The sequence below is a fragment of the Falco rusticolus genome, chromosome 6, assembly GCF_015220075.1.
Source record: "Falco rusticolus isolate bFalRus1 chromosome 6, bFalRus1.pri, whole genome shotgun sequence".
In the NCBI taxonomy this organism is placed as follows: domain Eukaryota; kingdom Metazoa; phylum Chordata; class Aves; order Falconiformes; family Falconidae; genus Falco; species Falco rusticolus.
In genome coordinates, this window is record NC_051192.1 from 20,975,898 (window position 1) to 20,988,470 (window position 12,573).

The 12,573-nt window shown below is 37.1% G+C and overlaps 1 protein-coding gene across 2 annotated transcripts in view; it reads right to left on the reverse strand.

Moving 5' to 3' along the window:
* ASCC3 (activating signal cointegrator 1 complex subunit 3) overlaps positions 1-12,573 on the reverse strand; it is a 281,127-nt gene that overhangs the window by 169,706 nt on the left and 98,848 nt on the right. The window lies entirely within an intron of this gene.

Here is a 12,573-nt window from a genome sequence, read left to right on the forward strand (position 1 = left end):
GTCCATCACAACACCATGTCCCTAAGTGCTGCACCCTATGTGTTTTTTAAACACCTCCAGGGACGGTGTTTAAAACACCACTTGCCTGGGCAGCCTGTCTCAATGCTTGACCATCCTTTCAGGGAAGAAATTTTTCCTAATATCCAATCTAAACCTCCCCGGTGCAACTTCAGGCCATTTCCTCTTGTCCTGTCGCTAGTTATCTGGGAGAAGAGACATACTTCCACCTGCCTACAACCTCCTCCCAGACAGTCATAGAGAGTAAATAAGGTCCCCCGTCAGCCTCCTTTTCTCCAGGCTAAACAACCCCAGTTCCCTCAGCTGCTGCTCATAGGACTTGTGCTCCAGACCCTTCACCAGCTCTGTTGCCCTTCTCTGGATGTGCTCCAGCACCTCTATGGCCCTTTTGAAGTGAAGGGCCCAAAACTGAACCCAGGATTCAAGGCGCAGCCTCACCAGTGCCCAGTACAGGGGGACAATCATTGCCCTAGTCCTGCTGGCCACACTGTTTCTGATACAAGCCAGGATGCTGTTGGCCTCCTTGGCCACCTGGGCACGCTGCTGGATCATGTCCAGCTGGCTGTTGACCAGTACCCCCAGGTCCTTTCCCCCAGGCAGCTTTCCAGCCACCCTTCCCCAAGCCTGTAGCGCTGTGGAGGGTTGTTGTGACCCAAGTGCAGGACCAGGCACTTCTCCTTGCTGAACCTCAAATGTAACGCATGCATCCAACTAATAATTATGTGATAAAATATCTATAACCTTCACCACAGCAGATACTTAAGACCCTCATCATACCTAAGCTTGAGCTAATAGTTCCCAGTTCCCTATGAAATACTTTCTCCCTAAGGCATAATTTCAAGTTGTACATATTGATATCTTGATCCCAGGACTGGCAAAACAGATTAAACTACTTCTACGAGTCCGAGAAAAGATAATTTCCAAACTTTACTGTTTCATGCAGATACATCTGTGGTAAGTCTCTATTATGGTGCCACGCATGCTCTTGCATGGCTTCTCTTTTTGCATAAATCCCTAAGTAACAGACTATCAAACAGATAAAACCGAGGTACGGTTGGTCAATTGCCAAACAATCATAGTACCCTCCATTCCACACAATGAGAACATACGCAGCAGTCACTTCATATGACCTTAACACAAGAATTCAAGAAAGCAGCATTTTAAAATCTAAAATCAGACATAAAGTGGTCACTCTAAATAAAGCACCTCACTGCTCCCCTCAAAAAAATTCTCAGCACCTTTTTAAATAGAAATAGAAATGCAGATTTCTTATACACTATTCAACAGAAATAAATTTCTATTTAAGTGCCAACTGCTATGTACAAATCCCACCTAGAACTGAATCTCATCTACTGAAACTCAATCTAACTTGCCTGCAAGTTGTGACTATGATTTATGGGCAATTATTTATTGCCTACTCATAACAAATCTAATGAATCACCACCTATAAAAGCTTGAGGTTTCTGGGACAGGCATAAAGCTTACCTTACAGTATCACTTATTTCACAAAAAAAAAAAAAAAAAAAAAAAAAAAAGAGCTTAGTACTACTAAAATAAAGGTTACTTTGCAGTTGAAAATCACTCAGAAAATAAAAAGGAAAATTCAAATTTTGCTGTTTCATAGGTCCCAATAGAAAAGTTTAGAAATTGGGCAAATCTTGTTCAGGTGACATCTACAGCAAATTGAATGCTTTAATGAGTGAAAGAGAACAGGGACTGTTTGATTATCTTGACTGAAATGAAACTTCTTTAAAATTCAACTACCAATCATTGAAAGATATTAAGAACTGGCAAAATGGGGAAACTTCTAACAGCTTTGATAAATAGGCATGATACTAAAAGAAAACACAGTGATCATGAACTACTTGTTTATAAATAAGCTTATCAACTTGTGACAGGATCTAGAGAACAGCACACTTGTTTTCTAAAACTCTACTGACATTGACTAAATTCCAGTCAACAATTTCAAATTACCTTATCCTACAAAGAGGACAGAAAAAAATGCTTGATAGATGACCAAACTTGGCTATGACAGAGCTTTCAAAATAGGAATTCTGAATTGCCTTCCTACTTCTAACAGTATAACCTGATTTGACAAAGTATTTTTAACTTAATTGCCAACTGCTTCCCCTCAAACACACGGATTAGTTTCTTCTGACAGATTTTGGTTCCAAGGTTATTTCAATACAAATTTTAGTATCAAGGCCTTTGATTCTTAAAGCAGTATTACATTCTTATTTTTCCTCTCAATAATATTTTTCTGTAATTCTACTTAAAGAAAAAAAGAATAAGCAGTAATAAGTAAATGTTAATATGTAGTACTCAATGAACACACACTTCACATCACAAATAAGAGTTGAGTCTACAATCAGACAGGAAAACATGCATCTGATCCCTATCAGTTCTTTCATAGTAAATATGTTTTATGACTGGGCTTTCTCTCAACTTTAGATTTCCAGAAGTAAAACACTAAGATGACACACAGTTCAGCCTAATAGATCATAACGCTTCTACAACAAATATAATAGTAGTAAGTTCCTACAAAAGTTTATCCAGAAAACAATTGTTTGCATCTAGTCAGCATTTGCTATATTCCAAGCAGCCATGGTAGAATACTACAGAAACCCCCATAAATTAACAGTTGACCAGATACTATCAGTATCCGATCTCACATTTGACCAGATAATGTAAACCCAACACAGTGATTCATGGCATTTTCTTCTCAAACAAAATCTATTATCTGTGAGTATACAATGTACAAATAGAAAATAGATGGCTGCACTAGATCCCACACTGAAAAAATCCAGAAAGTGTCAAGACAAGTTAGGTGGCCTCCAAATGTGGTGCTGTGAGGTATAAAAATGGTACAAATTAGTGTTAGCACCAAAACCAGTTTCTTATCACAGAAATTATACAACGGAAGGGGTAAAGCCACTGGGTAATTATGAATAATGCTTCAAGGCCCTGGCTGAGAAAAGCAGATGCAGAGAGCGAGCAAAGACTTATAAAACCTTTGTGAAAACTCCAAATTTGAGCATTTCTCCCCATCAGAACATCCAACTTGGTGTCCACTGGCCATCCCAGGTCCTTCTCTGCCAAGCTGCTTCCCAGCTGGTCATTCCCCACCATGTATAGGTGCATGAGGTTATTCCCCTCCCCAGGGGCAGGATGTTGCATTTGACTTTGTAGAACTTCATGACACTCCTGTCAGGCTATTTCTCCAGCCTGTTGAGGTCCCTCTGGGTGGCAGCACAATCCTCTGGTGCATCAGCCACTCCTCCCAGTTTGGTGTCATCGGCAAGCTTGATGGGGGTACACTCTGACCCATCATCCAGATCATTAATGAGGATGTTGAACAACACTGGATGCAGTATTAACCCCTGGGGTAGACCACTAATTTCTGGCCTCCAACTAGACTTTGTGCCACTGATCACCACACTCTGAGCCTGGCCATTCACCTGGCTTTCAATCTACCTTACTGCCTGCTCAGCCAGCCCATACATCAACAGCTTCTTTACGAGGATCTTATGAGAGGCAGTGTCAAAGGCCTTAATGAAGCTGATGTAAACAATATACAATGCTCTCCCCTCATCCACCTGGCCAGTCATTTCATCATAGAAATTCATCAAGCTGTTCAAGAATGACTTCCCCTTGGTGAGGCCAAGCTGACTACTCAGGATATGATTTTCCTGTCTGTCTTGTCCTTGTTTCCAGTATTAGCTGCTCCATCGCCTTCCCAAGTCAGGCTGACTGGTGTAGCATTCCCTGGCTCTCACTTGAGAAGTGACATTTGTTTTTCTCCAGTCTTCAGTCACTTCTCCAAGTTACCATGATTGATCAGTTATGATATCAGCCAGCTCCCTGAGCACTCATGGATGCATCCCATCAGAACCCATGGACATATGCATGCCCAGTTTGCTTAAGTATTCCCTGACCTGATCCTCTTCCACCTAGGGTACACTTTACTTGCTCCAGCCTTTCCCCCAGTTGCTGGGACCTGGGATTCCTGAAGGCTGGTCCTGCTAGTAAAGACTGAGGCAAAGGAGGCATTCAGTACCTCAGCCTTTTCCACCACTGTTTAACCAGGTCCCCTGTCTCAGCAATGGACCCACATTTTCCTTAGTCTTCCTTTTGTTACCTATCTTGTTGTCTTTGACATCCCTGACTAGATTCAATTCCATTTGGACTTCAGCTTTCCTAACTGGATGCTCAGACAATGCCTCTGTATTCCTTCCAAGTTACTCATTCTTGTTTCCACTCTCTGTGTGCTTCTTTTTTGTGTTTGAGTTTGACCAGGTGCATCTTGTTCATCCATGTAGGCCTCCTGGCTTTTTTGCCTGACTTCCTATTTGTTGGGATGGACCTCTCTTGAGCTTGGAGAAAGTGATCCTTGTATATTAACCAGCTTTCTTGGGCCTCTCTTCCCTCCAGGGCTTTATGCCATGAGAGTCTTCCAAGCAGATCTCCCCAGAGCCAAAGTCTGTTCTCCTGAAGCTCAGAGCTGTGAGCTTGCTTTTTGCCCTGTTCCTTCCACTCAGGATCCTGAACTCCATCATCTCATAGTCACTGTAGTCAAGTCTGCCTTTGATCTTCACATCACCAACAAGCCCTTTCTTGTTGGTGAGTATGAGGTACAGCAGAGCACCTCTCCTTGTTGGCTCCTCCGTTACCTGGAGGAGGAAGTTCTCATCAATTGACTCCAGGAACCTCCTTGACTGCTTATCCTGCTGTGTTCCTTTCAAAATATTAGAAAAAAAAATGTATCTTACACAACACATGTTATTTATGAATACTTTTTTCTTCACTTATCTCCACAAAATATATCCTGATAATATTTATTCTCCTCAGAGAAGTATTTTTCCCTGCACTGCCTCACAATATTGTTCCAGTCCAATTATTTTACTAACATAATGTATCAGTCTTTACTAATTACCAAGAATTACTCCTGAAGAGACTTTGTGATATTACAGAAAAAGACATTCCTGTCCTGCAATATTTAAAACTTAACACATGAAAGACTCACTGAGTCATTAACATCACTGAGAGAGTGGTGGTGTGTTTCTGTTCTTTTAAAATATTACTGGGTGCATTTTGTTAGCAAATACAGATTTTTCAAATGCTTTTACAAAATAGTACATGTAAAAATGTATAACCATAATTTATCAACTGAATTGTAACACTACTACAGATGCGACTGTTATCACTTTAAAATGAGCCATGTCAACCACAAAAAATTAGCAGCTGTACTTCCACAGAACATTAATTAGCAAACAGTGACGAAATATATTTAGCAATGCATATTAAGATTTTAAGGTGTGAAATACTACAAATGCAAGCTACTTAGCTAATTTGTTAAATCTAAATTGGCAATGTTCAGAATGCAGGGTTTTCTTCCCCCCTAATGTCAGTCATGTTATCAGGATATCTATTTTAAATGGTACCATTAATTCTGTTTCTGATTCATGACTATTCATTACAATGATCTTTTACTTGGATCTTATTTTAAAACAGCAATGTTAGTCAAAGTAATGACCTGAATTAAAAGCTATACTTGATATACTGTCTCATTTAGTAAGACCAGCAATTTCCAGAGAATGTCTTCCCAGAAAATATGGTTGGTTCTTATATTTATTTTTCAGATAGGAATTACGGTTGAAAAAAAAAAAAAATCCTCAAAAAAACCCTGCCAAACAAATCAGCTTTGCAGTCTCAAACCATAAATTGAATTAAAATATATAAAGTATAATTAAAAATATCAGCTAGAAGAAAATGCTGATGATCAGCAAATGTTAACATAGATTTTGTCAATTAAAATAATAAACAAAGCAGCATTATGATCCATCTCATAATTATTTTAAATGTGTTAGTGGCATTTCTTTTTATAATTAATTTTCAGCGGCAACGTATTTTATCCACAGTCATAAACTCAAAACTCAGATTCAGCAAAAGAATTCTGCTTTCTGTCTGGGGGCAAGGGAAGGACAGAGTAACCAAGTCTCAAAATATCTTTTTAATATTTTTTTTTTCACTTTGACTTGAGTTAGCAAACTGAGAAACATGTTCATTGATATTGCTATTTCACCACTTCACCTCTTTCACTATTGAAACAGCCTGAAAACAAAGCATCACATTTACTTAATGAACTGCAACTCATGCAAAACATTTCAATCTGTTTTTTTATTAGGGTATGACTGAACAGAAATTGGTTAACTGTCAATATTTTTACTGTCAACTTGAATTTCTCTCCACACATACAATTCTCCTTTCCCAATGCTTTTTGGATTATCATTAGTAACTACTCTGCACTGACTTTTTCTACTAGCGAAAACATGGGCTTATCACATGTTATCTGTTTCAGGTGAGCACTGCCACTCAATTTTATACCAGAAATGGTAACATTTTTTTAAAAAAGTAATAAATCTTTCAACTCAAAGTGATTGCATTTAGCTTTGCTGTTAACATATCCCTACATTACATTACATACTGTTCATACTCAAAAATGTCCAATTACTTGATTTTGAAAAATGAAGTCAAAAGTGACGACACTAGCTGATAATTTCAATGTGAACTGACAAAGTTTCAAGTGACTGTGAAATAGCATTTTTCTGTAATTGCATGATTTGCTAACTATTTTTGTCAGTTTCTCTTCAGTCCTCTTAGAAGCCAGACTTAGTGGTATGAGGAACTTACATTATCGCCACAGTTTCATAAGATCTGCATGTTAAAAAAATGATGGGTTTTGTTGTTGTCTGGTGTTTTCTTAAGTCTGAAAAGGCTTACAGTCTCACTGAAATCTATTTATCTTCTATGAATTGCTAGCAGTTGCATAGCCTGCAGCTCACTTGCAATCCTCTGACTTTTTTTCTGCTTTAAGTTCTCCCAAACACATGTTGCACATGACTAGTATCTGACTTCTGCTTGAATAATTTGTGCAAGGCTAGTAAAACATGGTAATTCCCTCAAAAAAGTAGATTAAATTCACACTCCCACAGGTTCAATCCACATATGAAAATATTTCAGAACAACACACAATAATTGGTTGTAATGTGCCATACTACAAAATCCATGGCTTTTAAGTTCTTCCAAGACTATTTTTGAGAAGTTTTCCTCTCTTTAGCCACTTCAGCCTCAAAGCATGTCTGCCACTTATCTGACCTTTTGTTCCTTTCATACATACAATAAATCAGAACTTAGAAAAAACCCCTCACAGATAACTTCATAACTACAATGATTTCCAAGAAACAATTAGAAAAAACCTCGGTCATTCTTCTTATCTACCAGATATTGTCAAACCAAAATGTATAAAGAACTGGTTGACTCATATATCAGGTTAAACATCGCCTGGGATGATAGAAGAAGGGGGCTGGTGTTTTATTTTTGTTTTAGACAATACCATTCTGATTACAAAAAGAAGAGGGAGAACAGCTGGTTGTGAATTATCAGGTTAGTAGATTAAATTCTCCCTGCCCCATATCTTAAAAGTGGATTCTCAGAACAGTCTACTTTACATCTGTTCAAACCTTTCTGGACAGTAAGGCATCATTAGTAAAGTAGGCATGCATGGCAAATTTTAAACATGTTCTCATTTTAGGTTTCTGCTTTATCAGACCTGATGACAACCTAAATTTTGAGATGACAATGGTTTTATATAAATTTGCATATTGTGATTGAGCAAACACCCTACAAGCCAAATCATACCTTTGGCAATTTATCTTCAAACAGATATTTGTAAGTTTTTATTCCTGATGCACATGAGAAACAGAATTCAACTAGTATTTAAATATAAGACTTCTGAATGAATTGATGAAATGATTACAAAGGAAAGACACTGTTAAAATTCTTATAGCAGAGATTTTATGGACATTCCTGAGAATAAAAATGAAATATTCCCCACAAACAGCAGGAACAGAAGACTGGAAACTAGTCTGCTGTAATCAGCCCCATTCAGAAGTAGATCTTGCTGCCGGTGAGCTGTTCAATAAAATAATTTTTACAAAATGAATGAGTAAAGGCTTTTGCAGAACTACAAAACTGGTATCAACCATTAGATTTTAAGTCCAAATGAAGAGCTGCCAATCTTACAGGCACTAGAATTAGCCAGTAAAACAATCCCAGAGGACTAACCTGAACTGAATCAATGAATTAAAAGCTCTGAATAGAAAACTAACAAAGATGGCAAAAGGTGTACAAAATTCTGGACCAAAACAGAGGATGCATGAAAGAAAATCTTTTGAGAAAATCTCTTACACTGCAGTTGCTCCACCTCCAAAACACTTAACTCATCTTCAGCTTAACATTCACTTCCATGTTTTAATTTTCCTGCTACTGCTGTGTTCACAAATGAGTTACGAGCAGTAATTCTTTATGTACAGTGTTCCCCAGAAACACCAAAACTTAAAAAAAAAAATCAAAAAAATCAAATGTTTTAAGTAGGCTCATATAAATGTTAGGCCAAGAACTGCTAGAGATGGCAAGCTGTTGTGCAACTGCATGTGAAAGGTGGGAAAAACATCTTTCAGAGAAACTTTTCAGAGAAGCAGCAAATATCTGTCATTAGGAACAACAACCACTATCAACAGCGGTCAATTTTAATGTTTAGCCATGACCATTATTTAAAAGAATCAACTGTAGCAACAGACTTCATCCTCATCTAGGCAGGAACAGATAAATAATCTGCTATGGTATACAAAATTTTTCTACTACAACACATCTATAGCTCACCATAGATTCCATAAAATCATCGTCCTGTAGGGCTTTAAGAACTTTACTACACAGATTCTTATACTACATTAATAAATGCAATATGCAAGTCCTTTCCAGTAAAGTATTATATTGATGTTCTCTATCATTTGTTTACCCCCATGCCCTGTGCACGGGCACATAGTATTTTAAGATGTAGTTACATAGCCTTCTATAACATAAAAGGTAGAAAAGTACCTTGTACTTAGACTGGATAGTGCCGATATTCTGAGTATCAGCGCTATTCCAGAAATAAGCCTGCATGCTAACATACTGTAAGCGGAGCAGTAGTAGTACCAACTGACATCTAGTTTCAACATCTTTCCTTAACATTGGATGTAAATATGTATGCCTTTATTACATTAGATTTATGTAAATACACACAATGGCATGCACACATACTTTCAAACATTTAATCTGTAGGTTTGACTTCATATTATTGTATACACTGGGCATTAATAGCTATCATTCTTTCTAGAAGGAAACTGTAAGTAAGCTCAAGATTATAAGGAAAAAATCCAGAAGCCTCCACATGAGGAAAATATTGTGGATGTCAAATGATCACAATAATAAAGCTTGTTTGTTATGGGAAGTTTCCAAAATGAAATTATCTTCCCAAAGCTGGATCCAGATTTCATGGCCATATGTCATGACAAACGTTTCATGACCATATGTCATCGCACCCCTGCAGCACAACAGATATATTTTCATATTTATCAAACCTACAGGAAAGTACTACTTCCTCTCTGCTTTGAAACCATTATAATAGCTGCTAAGTAAACAGCAAACACTGTTTATGTCTTATTTCTCTGTGAAGTTCACAATATTGTTTCTCAAAGCATTGATTAAATCAACAAGAAATACACATTTCCACCGTAATTTTATTTTTTGGTTTATTTTACCCTCTTAATAGGCATTTCTTTTTCATTTTGCATTAACATATCTTCATAACTTTCCAATTTTCTATTAAGAAACCATCTTAATATTTCAGTATCCTTCAGACAAGAAAAAGAAAACCAAATCTCGTTACAGAAAAACACTGATGCCTGCGTTTTTTTAGCACAGGCTACCTCCTGTGCAATGACCAATGATGCTGGAGTTACTCATTCTGTTAGCACAAAGAAGTCTGATTGAAGATACCACAGCCAAAACTAAGGAGAGGTAAAGAGACTAAACCAGCTAAAATACATCCTGGAAGTAACTGAAATACATATTCTCCATTAGAAAATGCACGTTGGGTATTTCAGAAATTTGCCTTTTAACAATATAAAACAATGATTAGATACGACTAGAAATTATTTCATCATTTGCAGATTAAAGATAATTCTTTTACTGAAATTAAATGTGATGAAATAAAGCATCATTCCAAATATGGGAATTCTGTAAACTCACAAAAGGTAGTATTTTCTGAAGCACCTTCGATGATGTTGGAGAAGAAACAATTTTAAGGCCTATTTCATTTCCATATACAATTAAAGAGAAAACATAGTCCATGTACAAAATATAAGCTCTAAGGATCTAAAAGCTTTGGAAAGCATGGAACCACCCTCTTTCTATGTTAGTGTCTGTAGGAACTTTGTCCCCACCACAGTGACTCATCACGGATGGATGGCAATAAAGAATTCTGGTCTAGCCACTGCTGCTTTCTTGTCAATATTCAGACACTCAAGGATCTACTTCTGTAGATTTCAGTGAATGTAACTTCCTTAATCTTTATTGTTTCCACATTGCTACTGGTCATCTCTCTTCTTTTCCCACTCCTTTACACACATGTATAATTTCCCCTTACCACACCTGAAAACAGCATTTAAGAATATGCTGCTCATCCTAGAAAAAGCTTTGCTCAGTCACAGCCAGCAGTCCTCATCTCCTGACAGCTTTTTGGCAAAGGGGCACAGACAACCTACACAGTTTACTCTGTTCATGCTATGACTATTTATCTTTGTGCTTTGTTCTGGCAGCAAATTCACTGCAAGAGCTTTACTTGCACAGAAATGGAGAGACAAAACTCCACACAACTACACACATCCACCCAGAGCAGCCTCTTATTGGAATGCAGCATATTCTACAATTCTATAGGGAGAGCTGCTATGCTGGGGCTTTGTACAATTCAGAAATACTTCCCTTCTAATCAGTGATGCTTTGGAGCTTCTCGCAAATTTTAATACTAGATACCTGATATCACACCCCATGAGGGACACTTTACCACTTTGGCACTCTCTGAGGTAAAAACTTCATCAAAACATGTTATAAGAGCAGCAGCCTGCAAGTCACTTTCATAAGGTTTTTTTTATTCCTCTTTTTATTGCACTCTTACTCTGTATGATTTATTCAAGCGTTTCACAAAATCTCATGTGAGCTTGAGCTCAGGCAGGGATGGGATAACATATAGAAAGTAAAACCGAGGGCAGCAATTCAAACAAGAATTTGAGGTAGAGTGGTAGGAAGTAATAAATAATGAATACAAATATTTTGTTTTGCATAGATCAGAGACAGCCATGTGATGCTGTGTTTTACACAGTTAAAACCGAATTATGTCTGCAGCAAAGCAGATTCCTTACAATACAAAGACATGCAGATGAGCAGTATGCCCATTTGGGTGAATAGGTCATGTTATATCAAATCTTAATGTGTATTTGTGGTCTAAAGTAATAGCAATACAGGATTACATATACATATGTAAAAGCATCTTAGAAAAATTAAAGAATAAAAATATACCTACAAAAAGTATCTACATAAAAGACCAAGTTTTTCACGTTAGAAAGACTTACGGAGGTGTGTTATATTGATGCATAGTAGCAGCAATTAGTAAGTCACCAAAGCTAATGCCAATAATCAATCAACAACAGGTCTAGAAATCAACAAGAAAACAACAAAAATTCTAACAGCTGCCACTCAGAACTCATTAAAACGGCAGATTAATTTTTAACTAAGGAAATTTAACATTGTTCAGCATGTTTTATTCTACAACTTAATCCTAAGAACTCATAATGATTTAGCTCCTTTACAGAACCCAGCTGGTCCCTTAATGAAAAGGCAACCAATTCACAATGTATTAGCACACCACCTTAGAGGAGCAAGATACTTAAGGACACATCTGACACGTACTGTTGAACTGATTTTTTTCAGGTTTTAATTTGTTCTGTGTTCAGTTTCACAGTTATGATTAATAGATATAAGTTCTTACATTAAGACCTAAGATTTAATGCGTTCAGCACAGTTCTGGATGTCCCAGATTTTTACAAAATTACTTCACAAGTTCCAACTACTTTCAAACCTCAATACAACAGACTGACAGAATCAAAATAAACTAGACTCAGACCCAGTAAAACCAGTCAAGTTGATGAATTGGATAGAAGAATTGGATAGAAGAATTCCTTTTGTTACTGCTCTGATATCATTGAAGAATTTATATTCTTACTAATAAAATAAAGTTTTACATGTGGAGTATTTGCATTAATCTGAGGAGAAACTATGGAAAACAATATACATTAGGGTAACAATAGCTGTACTGAGATGTAATATGACACGAGCACCTGCTTTCCGTATTTTTTTTTCTAGGAAAAACCAGTTTGTTTAGAGTCAGTACAAACATTATTTTAACAGCCATAGTGAGGAAGAACAGCTTGCGTGCTTTTTGAAATTTAGCTCTTGTAAAATATATAATTAGCCACTCAGGCTTCAAGTTTCAATAATGATCTAAATGTTTTAAAGGAGTTCGATCCAAAACATTACCCTCTTTTCCTCTTTGCTGTTAATCAGTCCACTAATTATAGTTATACTAACCTCTGATATAGTACTGTCAGGTCTGATTGA